The following is a 10,000-nucleotide window of genomic DNA, read 5'->3' as shown; positions in this document are numbered from 1 at the left end:
GGAAAATATATTTTCAAATGCGACACTTGTCTCTGATAGGATTGGGACAAAACCGTATGTGAGTTCCCATGTGTTTTGTTATTTGTTAGAGTTATAACCTATGGAAACAAGGATCTCGATAGACCCGGTATTTCGTTTTAACCGACTACAGCTTCAAAAAATAACAAAATACTAAAAGAAGGAACGTTTCGGGCTTAGAACCCTTCTTCAGCCAACAACAACAACAACAACAAAAACCAAACAAAAAACAATGAAAACATAAATACAAAACAAAAAACCAGATCGAATGCCGATCTTTTTTGGAACTGTTATATTCATTTTCGTCACTGGCGGTCGGTCTATTGAGCGAAGTTGCTTTGTGCCGCCCTATATTTTCCAAATTTAGCAGATACTGCTTTGCATCTTAAATTTTAGCATATGCTGCTTTTCGTTAACATTCGCGCATTTCTCATGTCTTACTAGCCATGATAGGTACCTACTATACGAAGGTTGGGACGGCCCTCTATTTCTTGTTGCCCACGCCAGGCGAGATGACAATGTGTTGAGGGTGGGGTATGAGAGCTCCCGATGAACCAAAGCAGGACAGGCCTCCTTTATTATCTTATATAAAAGACTTTCTACTGTTTTAAAACTCCGGCTATCCACCCCCGCCCCCCAACCCCCACAAACAACTAATGCTCTTTACTGCTAAAATAATTAGGTCAGGCCGGCAAATTTAACTTTTGCACACCTTTGGGCATATTTTGGTAAAAATCAAAACCATAGCAGTTTTATCATTAGACGTCTAGATCTAGAAGAATAGGTTTGTTGCAATCAAAAAATATGGATGAAGAAAATTACAAAAAGCATAATATATTTCATTGATATTCGTTTTGTTCAAATGGATATTATTCAACAATTAGAATGTTACACAAATCGTTAACCGAGTAGAGCCCCATGATGCTATAATTAAGAATCCTAGTCACGACAAACACAACAGTTCAACGTGTAGCCTATGTTATTGTCTTTTGAGTAGATATGTGGTAGATTGAGGTTGGATTTTCTATACATTCTATTACATTTTGACAATTTCACCGTTGATATTCAAAGGAAGAAATGTTATATGACTGTCTAATTGCTGTTGTCATGATTTTAAAAAATGATATTCATCAATCTCAATGCACTGACATGTGCCACGATCCATACCGATACGATGATAGGATCAATGAACAATTTGGAGTAGAGGAAGGTCGACGAAGGGACCTCTTCATCGTAAATGCCAATAACGAAAGTACACCTCTTTAAATTTGGAACCACACATGCCCCCCCCCCCCCCTCCTTTACACACACGAGTATACACACATTCTTAAAAAATAAACCCACTAGAACACTAGGGACAATATATATTCAGTGTGCTCCTTGCACTTAACTGTGGTCCTAAGTCAATAGCAACCTGAAAGACGAGACATGATGCCTGTTGGGCGACATGACATTTTCTCAGACACAGACAACAATGTTTCCGACCAGGTACTCATTTTACACCTGAGTACGGTGAGAGAATGTGTTTTCGACAACATACCGCCTTAAATAAACAGCGAGCAACCGCCTTGATTTTCGTTTATTACGTTTTACAGTCCACAGCTTCTTGCAGCTTAGTATGACTTAAACTTATTGATACAGAGATGAATAGTGAAAACAGTAAGACTTAAAGGTTAGAGCAATATCAATTAGCGGCTCTATTAATCAGTTAACTACCGACACGTATTTAAAGATTTGGCCGGAAAATGCGTTTTTTAACCCTCTCCTTACCACTTGCAGAAAAATTGTCACATTTGTTACGACACAATATACATTTGTCTTATTCAGATTTATTTTGTACATCACAAACTTTGAAGAATGATCTTTGTTTATTTAATAAGAACATAAAGTTTTTTATAGAGAGCTTGCTTGATTTTTTTTTAAATTTCTGCTGGGTAAGCCTGCCATTTTTGGGAAAATACTGAAAATAATCGGTAAGGAGAGAGTTAAACGATGATTAAAATGACACTCATCTTGACAAAAACTCTGGGACCTCGAAATTATTTTTGTCGCATTAATAACGATTATGATAATGATAATAATGATGACGATAATAATTGCCAGTATGTCTCCCGAACCAGTCCGGTGCTGACCGACTCCCCAAGGGTTGCTAGGTTTCTGAACTCTTCGACCATCCAATTGGGGGTTCGAAAAGAAAGTTATTTTATTAATAATTATCTGTGCCCCCGTCTCCTTATTCGTGGATGGCTGGAGAGAGAGACAAACGAAGGATGAATAATAATTTGAGTTGCGTCGTTCCAGTTGTGATTTAATTGTAGATTAGTTTCCGTAATAAATATATCCTTATCGTTAAACTTGATTACCTTTCCTTTACTATAATTCCTATTTTATCATAGTCATTACGTGAGGCACGGCTTTCTACCTTCTCTTCCCTACCGAGGCTGCATCGGCCTGATCTGGAGGGTAACCTATTAATGGAATTCCCTACTATCATTCTACTATTCCTACTCTATCTTTTCTTTATCTTGATGGTTTCGACTATATGTTGTCTCTAGTTTTTTGTGCGTAGCAAGTTATTATTTTTATCAGTTTAAACGGTTTTATAATTATCAATAAACACAACAGCCACCACCGTTACAATCCTCCTCTTCACCACCATTACTATTATAATTGTCGTCCCAACTACCACCACCATTAGAACCGCCAACACCACCATTAGAACCGCCACCACCACCATTAGAGCAAGACCCATCTCAATGTTCATAATACTACTACTACTACTACTACTACTACTACTACTACTACTACTACTAATAATAATAATAATAATAATAATAATAATAATAATAATACTACTACTACTACTACTACTACTACTACTACTACTACTACTACTACTACTACTACTACAATAATAATAATAATAATAATAATAATAAATAATAATAATATTATTTATAATAATTACAATAATAATAATAATAATAATAATAATAATAATAATAATAATAATAATACTAATACTACTACTATACTACTACTACTACTACTACTACTACTACTACTACTACTACTACTACTACTACTACTACTACTACTACTACTACTAATAATAATAATAATAATAATAATAATATAATAATAATAATAATAATTTATTATAATAATTACAATAATAATAATAATAATAATAATAATAATAATAATAATAATAATAATAATAATAATAATAATAATAATATATATAATAATAATAATAAATAATAATAATAATAATAATAATATTTATTATAATAATTACAATAATAATAATAATAATAATAATAATAATAATATAATAATAATAATAATAATAAATAATAATATAATAATAATAATAATAATAATAATAATAATAATAATATATAATAATAATAATATAATTATAATAATAATAATAATAACATAATAATAATAATAATAATAATAATAATAATAATAATAATATATAATAATAATAAAATAAATAATAATAATAATAATAATAATAATATAATAATAATATAATAATAATAATAATAATATAATAATAATAATAATAATAATAATAATATATGATGATGATATAATAATAATATAATAATAATAATAATAATAATAATAATAATAATAATATAATAATAATAATGATGATGATATATAATAATAATAATAATAATAATAATATAATAATAATAATAATAATAATAATAATAATAATAATAATAATAATAATAATATATATAATAATAATAATAATAATAATGATATGAATATGATATAATAATAATAATAATAATAATAATAATAATAATAATAATAATAATAATAATAATCATATCATCAATATATCATCATCATCATCATACATAAAAATAATATAATAATAATAATATAATAATAATAATAATAATAATAATAATAATAAAAATAATATAATAATATATATATAATAATAATAAAAAAATAATAATAATAATATAATAATAATATAATAATAATAATAATAATATATAATAATAATAATTACTCCAAATTCAATGGCCGGACCAAGTAAAGCTTATCTCCTCGGCTTAAGTCTAGTTATATGTATCTTTAAAGTTGTTTTAATCGGAAGAGGAACGAAGACATATTTACGGTTCATATATCTCAATGAGCTATGTCAGGTAGGAAGGGGCACTGTAATCTAGACATTTAAACATTCTTGTTAAAATAACAGTAACGCTACTATATCGTTTTGATATCGAAAATTTCTAATATCGCCCAACACATGTGTAAAAAAACAAGGCGGTAGTCACTGTGGAACTCATGACTGTAAGTAGCTTGTTTTTATTTACCATAAAATAAATACTTTGTTTTGGAAAAATCATACTAATCAGTTTGAATTACTTTTAAAATTGACTTGCTAAAAAGTCTGCAGGGGGGGGGGGGGGCGTCCATCTTTTCACAGGAATTTTTAAATCTAGTTTTAACAAGGTACCACAAGAGACAATTTTAGAATATTTAAAATTGATTTTTTACTATGTTCATAAAGAAGTCTGATAGTCATGGAAAACACTTTCTAAATTTTGAAAATCCATACATGAATAAGAAATTGAGAGCAAATACATTTTTCAAGAATTTTTGTTCCAACTTTGACGTCATGTAACTAACCACTAAAAAGATTTATCATACTTGTGAAACACATTTTTAAAGCTCAGTGACTAGGTAAATGAAATATAGATAGCAAGATTTAAACCAAACACAATTTTTTTCCCTAAATCTACAGTCTATTGAAATTCCCCCAAAAACTCGCGAAAGTCAATGTTTTGGCCTCCAGCATGACGAAGTAACATATTCCATATACTATATTAACATAATGATCATACAAAATGACATGTAATGTAATTCACATCAACGGATAGAAACAACTACGGGGAAGACGTCCAATTTTTTTTCAGACATATTCTTCAAATGGTCTTTGAATAATAAAGAAGTGAACATCAGGAAACACGCAATTTTGCATGTTGGCAGAAAAATAGCTATAACCACGAGCAAAATGTACAAAAGATTAAATATCTCTCAAACTAATGGAGATAGAAGAAAATTAACACACGTTATAATAAACCGAACCTGCCGAATTCAAAAATCATCTTAACTTTTTTTTAGTAAAGTCAATATCTCTGTCTCAAAATTCAACATGAAATCATGAATGATATAATCCCAAGACATCATATTTTTACTTCTGCAACGTCTGTTTTCACTTCCATTCTACTTTATGGACTTGTCAGGTAATTATATTGCTTGGTTTTGCCTTGGCCCTCTCTTGGATCCTTAACCGAAAGGGTGCAGTAAAATGTATTATTCATATAATGGGGGATGATTTTTCCACTGTAAATCATCTCTTTGTATGTTATTAGGAGGGTATCGATATATATGTTGGCAGTAGAGTGCTTTCCTCTTATACGGGATCATGAACTTGTGCCCAGCAGGTGTTGTCTTTTGTGCCCTCAACTCCCTACCACCCGAAATCTTTTAGCCCCTTAAGGTCTATGACACGTGACTGTATCCTGATTTCTGTGTTACTGAATAAACTATTACCCTTTAGATAGGACGCTAGTCTGAAATAAAGTACTTTCCGCCACACAGACCCTAAAGACCTAGCCACCCGAATATTTATGATTAACGTCCCTTTGCTTCAGAGGCGGGTATTGTACGAATTGAGTAATTACACATTTCAATCGTCTCAACTTCCCACGATTGTAAATACATCAATACGCACAACTCAATATAAACTATCGCAAGCGTAACAATGTGTTAATCGTTCTAGCCCAGGGGGAAACACGAAAAAGGGGGCCATCAGTGATCTCTATCCGCACCTACATGTCAACATATGCAAGATGTCAATCGTAGCGGGACGCAACCAACCTAATTAGAAATTCTCCTAGCGCACGGACGCTACAGTTCCTACATAGCAAGAAACTTGCGCGCACGAGGGTCATTGATAGGGATTTACATTGTGTAACCATTAATTAATGCATTTAAACTAGTGTGTAGGAGTGATAATATTGTGTTTTCGCCTGGCAGTAAGTAGACATAACCAAAAATTAACAGGAATCGATAACTCATAATTGATACTCATGTTTCCTATAAAAATATTCATTCACTATCTTTATATACATATATTTATATATGTATTATAGTATTGTATATATAATATTATGCCTTCGAAATGAATGACCTTGTAAAGTACATTTACCAATGTGCTATCGCAAATACACCATAGTTCTATTTTATATTTATATGCATTGATTATTATGTTCTCAATGATACATATCTTCCCCATTCCACTTACGTCCCATTGATTGAATTACGGATTAACCCATGTGGATAGCGGTGATGTCAAGGGGATTGATTGAAATCACTATTCTTTGAATATTAAAATGTTGCAACCTAGTCAAAGATTTGCTCCGGTATTTTTCACAGATCAGTTGTGAGCCAAGGCCAGGTTTTCAGCCTTTGATCACCCAGCATGCATACATCCTATGAATGACCAAGCCGAACGGCCTACCACGCAACATATTACAGACTGCTGACCTGAACGGCTACTGTCTACTATAACGGGAAACCTTTCACGCCAATCAGTTAAGGCCTCTCAAAAGGAAAATCAATAGTTTTGTGATACGGGTTGAAGATCAATACTCATAGAATGCTTTTAAGGAATTAAAACCAGCATTGTTATTATTTGACTAATCATGTTATTGCATGAGGCAATTCTGTTAATTTGTATAAAAACAACCTTTTCTTTAACGGGGATTAATACTTACCTTCTGAACCTACCTATCCCTATACAACGTGCCAATACTTAAAACGCCACTATTCACTAATTCTTTAAACCTAAAACATTCTCTTACTATCAGCCAAATGTCAAGTGTCAACAATAAAAGGGAATAAAAGTGGCACCCGACGCTGTCTATTGGGAAAACTATTTGACTTCTATCTTACCTATCTCCTTTCTTGCCAACCACCTACATAGACGGGACATTGAGGTATCACAAATCTCACCAAAACAAACACTGAAAAAAGATCTCTGTATTTGTTTCTTTTTTCGTTTTAAATTTACATCTCTTCCCGATTTAAAACAAAAACAAAAAAATACAAACAAACAAAAACAAATATATACACGTAATCCTATTATTCATTTTGATCCAGTTTTAATGGTCTAAAGAATGATTATTTAACTTCTACAGATACACTGCTGCATTATCTACTAGTATCTCTTATTGTTCCTATACATAGTCTATCACTATCATGAAAGCATCAGAAAAAAAAACTGTTAGAAAACGAAGTGACACTTTGAAGTCTTATTTCTCCAATCTTATAACTATTACAATTATCGCTTTTCCCAAATAAAATAAACAATAGCAATGCTTTTTCAATTTTCTAACACATGGGGACAAATTATTGTGTGGCTTTTGTCTATTTATAAACTACAATTACTGGGTATTCCTATCCAATTGTTTTACACCTTCGACCGTAAAAATCTACTTCAGTTCTGACGATGTCAAACAATCATTTTACCAAAGCAACAGCATGGCCGCCATGAGTGGAGAGTGTGTGTATAAATTCGTCCCTTGGTTTTTGTTTAATAATAAATAAATATCGAAGGAGAAACCAGATATGAAAAACATTACATGTATAAATTGATAAAAATATAACGTTCAATAAAAAAGCAAGGCTAGAAAGTGATCCAAAAAGGACTACAGGTTAATAAAAACCCGAAAAATGAGGGGCTTATTTAGGCTGTTCTATCATTAAAACATACCCACTTACCGACCCGAGTTATCCATTGAAATAATAATATTCATCGTATTCATTTTGTTTTAAACTATCTAAAACATAAACTATGAAGGTAATAAAATATTCATGTGGTTTTCGTGAACTCTATTCTTTTTGTCAATTATTTAAGATCTCATTCGTGAGGCAATTTGTGTGCTGTTACAATGAGGTGACAAAAATGCGATAACACCCAAAGCTAAAAACAAGGATTTGGTGGGCTTTTTAAAAATGCGATATCTCGGCCATTAAACAACCCTCATTAAAACACTTTGATAGAAATAGAGATAAGATGTTTGTCTTTTAGACAGTCTCAGTTGAAAATTTATATCAATATGTCGGGATTTTTAGCTGCTGTAAATGTTTAAAACATGATTTTTAAACCTTTAATGTCCATTTTTTATTTTTGAAGTGGTATACGAAACCTTCCTCTTTAAGACGATACCAAATTTAGCTCTGTACGTTTTTAATGGCCGAGGTATTAATGGTTGAATGGCCCGGTTTAAAATTAGTTTTTTTCTCGACGTGTGGCGCAATATGTTTTTTTTTTTCTGCCACAAAAATGACGTCTATTGTGGTACCTATTTTAACTTAATTTAGCGTTTATAAGGGAAAAGTAGTGTGAATTTTATAGGCCTTAAGTTAAACATCATTGAGATAAAGATTTATATCATAGCAACTCTTATGATTGCAAAAATCGCAAAGACTTCCGAAAGTATTTTATAGAGAATTAAGAGGTATCTAAGGTAAAGACTCGAGATTTAGACCCAGTAATCCAGTAACCCAGTAAAATAGAAATGGCTCTGCGCATGGCGGAAGTCTTCGTATTTTAACAAACGAAAATAGGACCACGCCACTTCGTTTAGAGTCCTTTCCTTTACATTCAAATTGGAGACACAGACCTGAGCAGATGATGACATCCCCCAAACAAAACCCATATAATTTGACGGTTAAGCATATCATACGCATCCAATCAAAATGTTTGTTTACACATTGCTTAGCAGCAGACTGTCAACTATCAAAGGTCTGGGGTCCCTTGTCTTGTTATTTTCCCAATCGTGAGCAGGTATCTTGAGACCTAAAGTTTGTTTCAAACTCGGAACAAACTTTTATCAGAGTCAATAATATTATGAATAGGCTAGACTTTTGCCGGTTGAAAGTGGTGGGTGCGACGCACTAGGAATGATGGTTATTTTTTTAAAAAACATCTCTTGTTGACATTTCAACAACTGGAGGGGGGGGGGGGTGTCTGTGGGGGTTTTTTTATTATAGTATTGACACATGTTCCAGATTTTAACTGCGTGGTTTAATCTACGTGAAACAACAATCAATCTCAATTCCTAAACAATATATCCTCTGTGCCGGCTTTTCTTCTCTTGACAACCCATTTTCATTGTTTGTTCAATTATCGTTTTCACGCACCTTCTCGCACCGATTACCACAATTTCGTGCACATCAATCAAACTATTACAAACTGTAACCAATAAAAACCCATAGTCCATCTAATATTATGAAAAGTGTCTTTTCTCAAAAAGTATCCTCATCATTCACTGCATGAGCATGAAGCAGACTTGAGTGAAGGTAACGTCGATGTGAGAATCATTGATTGAAGCTCGTGACTGTTAGTCAAATTGCAAAGTGAATCGTAAAGATGAAAAAAATATACAAAGGATTCTAAAATTATGGGAGTATGACATACAACGTTAAAGGCCGGGAAGCCATTACGGGTTGACACTGAACTTAATCTTTACAATTGATGGAAATTAGAAACTCGAATACTGAAATAGAAACCGTTCGTATCGTTTGGCTTCGCGTTCGAGGCTGGTGATTAGGAACTTTAGAAGCCGAAAAATGTAGCGTACAAAATAGGTATTCCGTTTGTTGTTGTTTACAGTGTAGATAATAGTGAAAACAAACATGCACAAATGGAAGTTTATATTAGTTGGATTCATCATATATGGCTAGTTCAGACAAGCGCATTAATTTTGAATAATTAACTTTACCGTGGTCTAAAAATAAATCGAAACGAATTTATGATAAATTTTACCATTTTTTTCATAAGATACCAATATCTAGACAACATGTGATGCGTGATCGAATATTTATGAGTATGTGCTTCTTTTGCCACCACTACAATTCGCTTTGGAAG

The 10,000-nt window shown here is 31.9% G+C and overlaps 1 protein-coding gene across 2 annotated transcripts in view; it reads right to left on the bottom strand.

Moving 5' to 3' along the window:
• Positions 1–10,000, bottom strand: part of LOC144967707 (phosphatidylinositol phosphatase PTPRQ-like) — a 114,344-nt gene that overhangs the window by 56,163 nt on the left and 48,181 nt on the right. The gene's annotated exons all lie outside the window — the stretch shown is intronic.

The sequence above is a fragment of the Berghia stephanieae genome, chromosome 3 (genome assembly GCF_034508935.2).
Source record: "Berghia stephanieae isolate SIO BIC M18660-M18661 chromosome 3, UCSD_Bste_1.3, whole genome shotgun sequence".
In the NCBI taxonomy this organism is placed as follows: Eukaryota; Metazoa; Mollusca; class Gastropoda; order Nudibranchia; family Aeolidiidae; genus Berghia; species Berghia stephanieae.
Note: the sequence above shows the minus strand (reverse complement) of the source record. Positions and strands in the feature narration are given on the sequence as shown.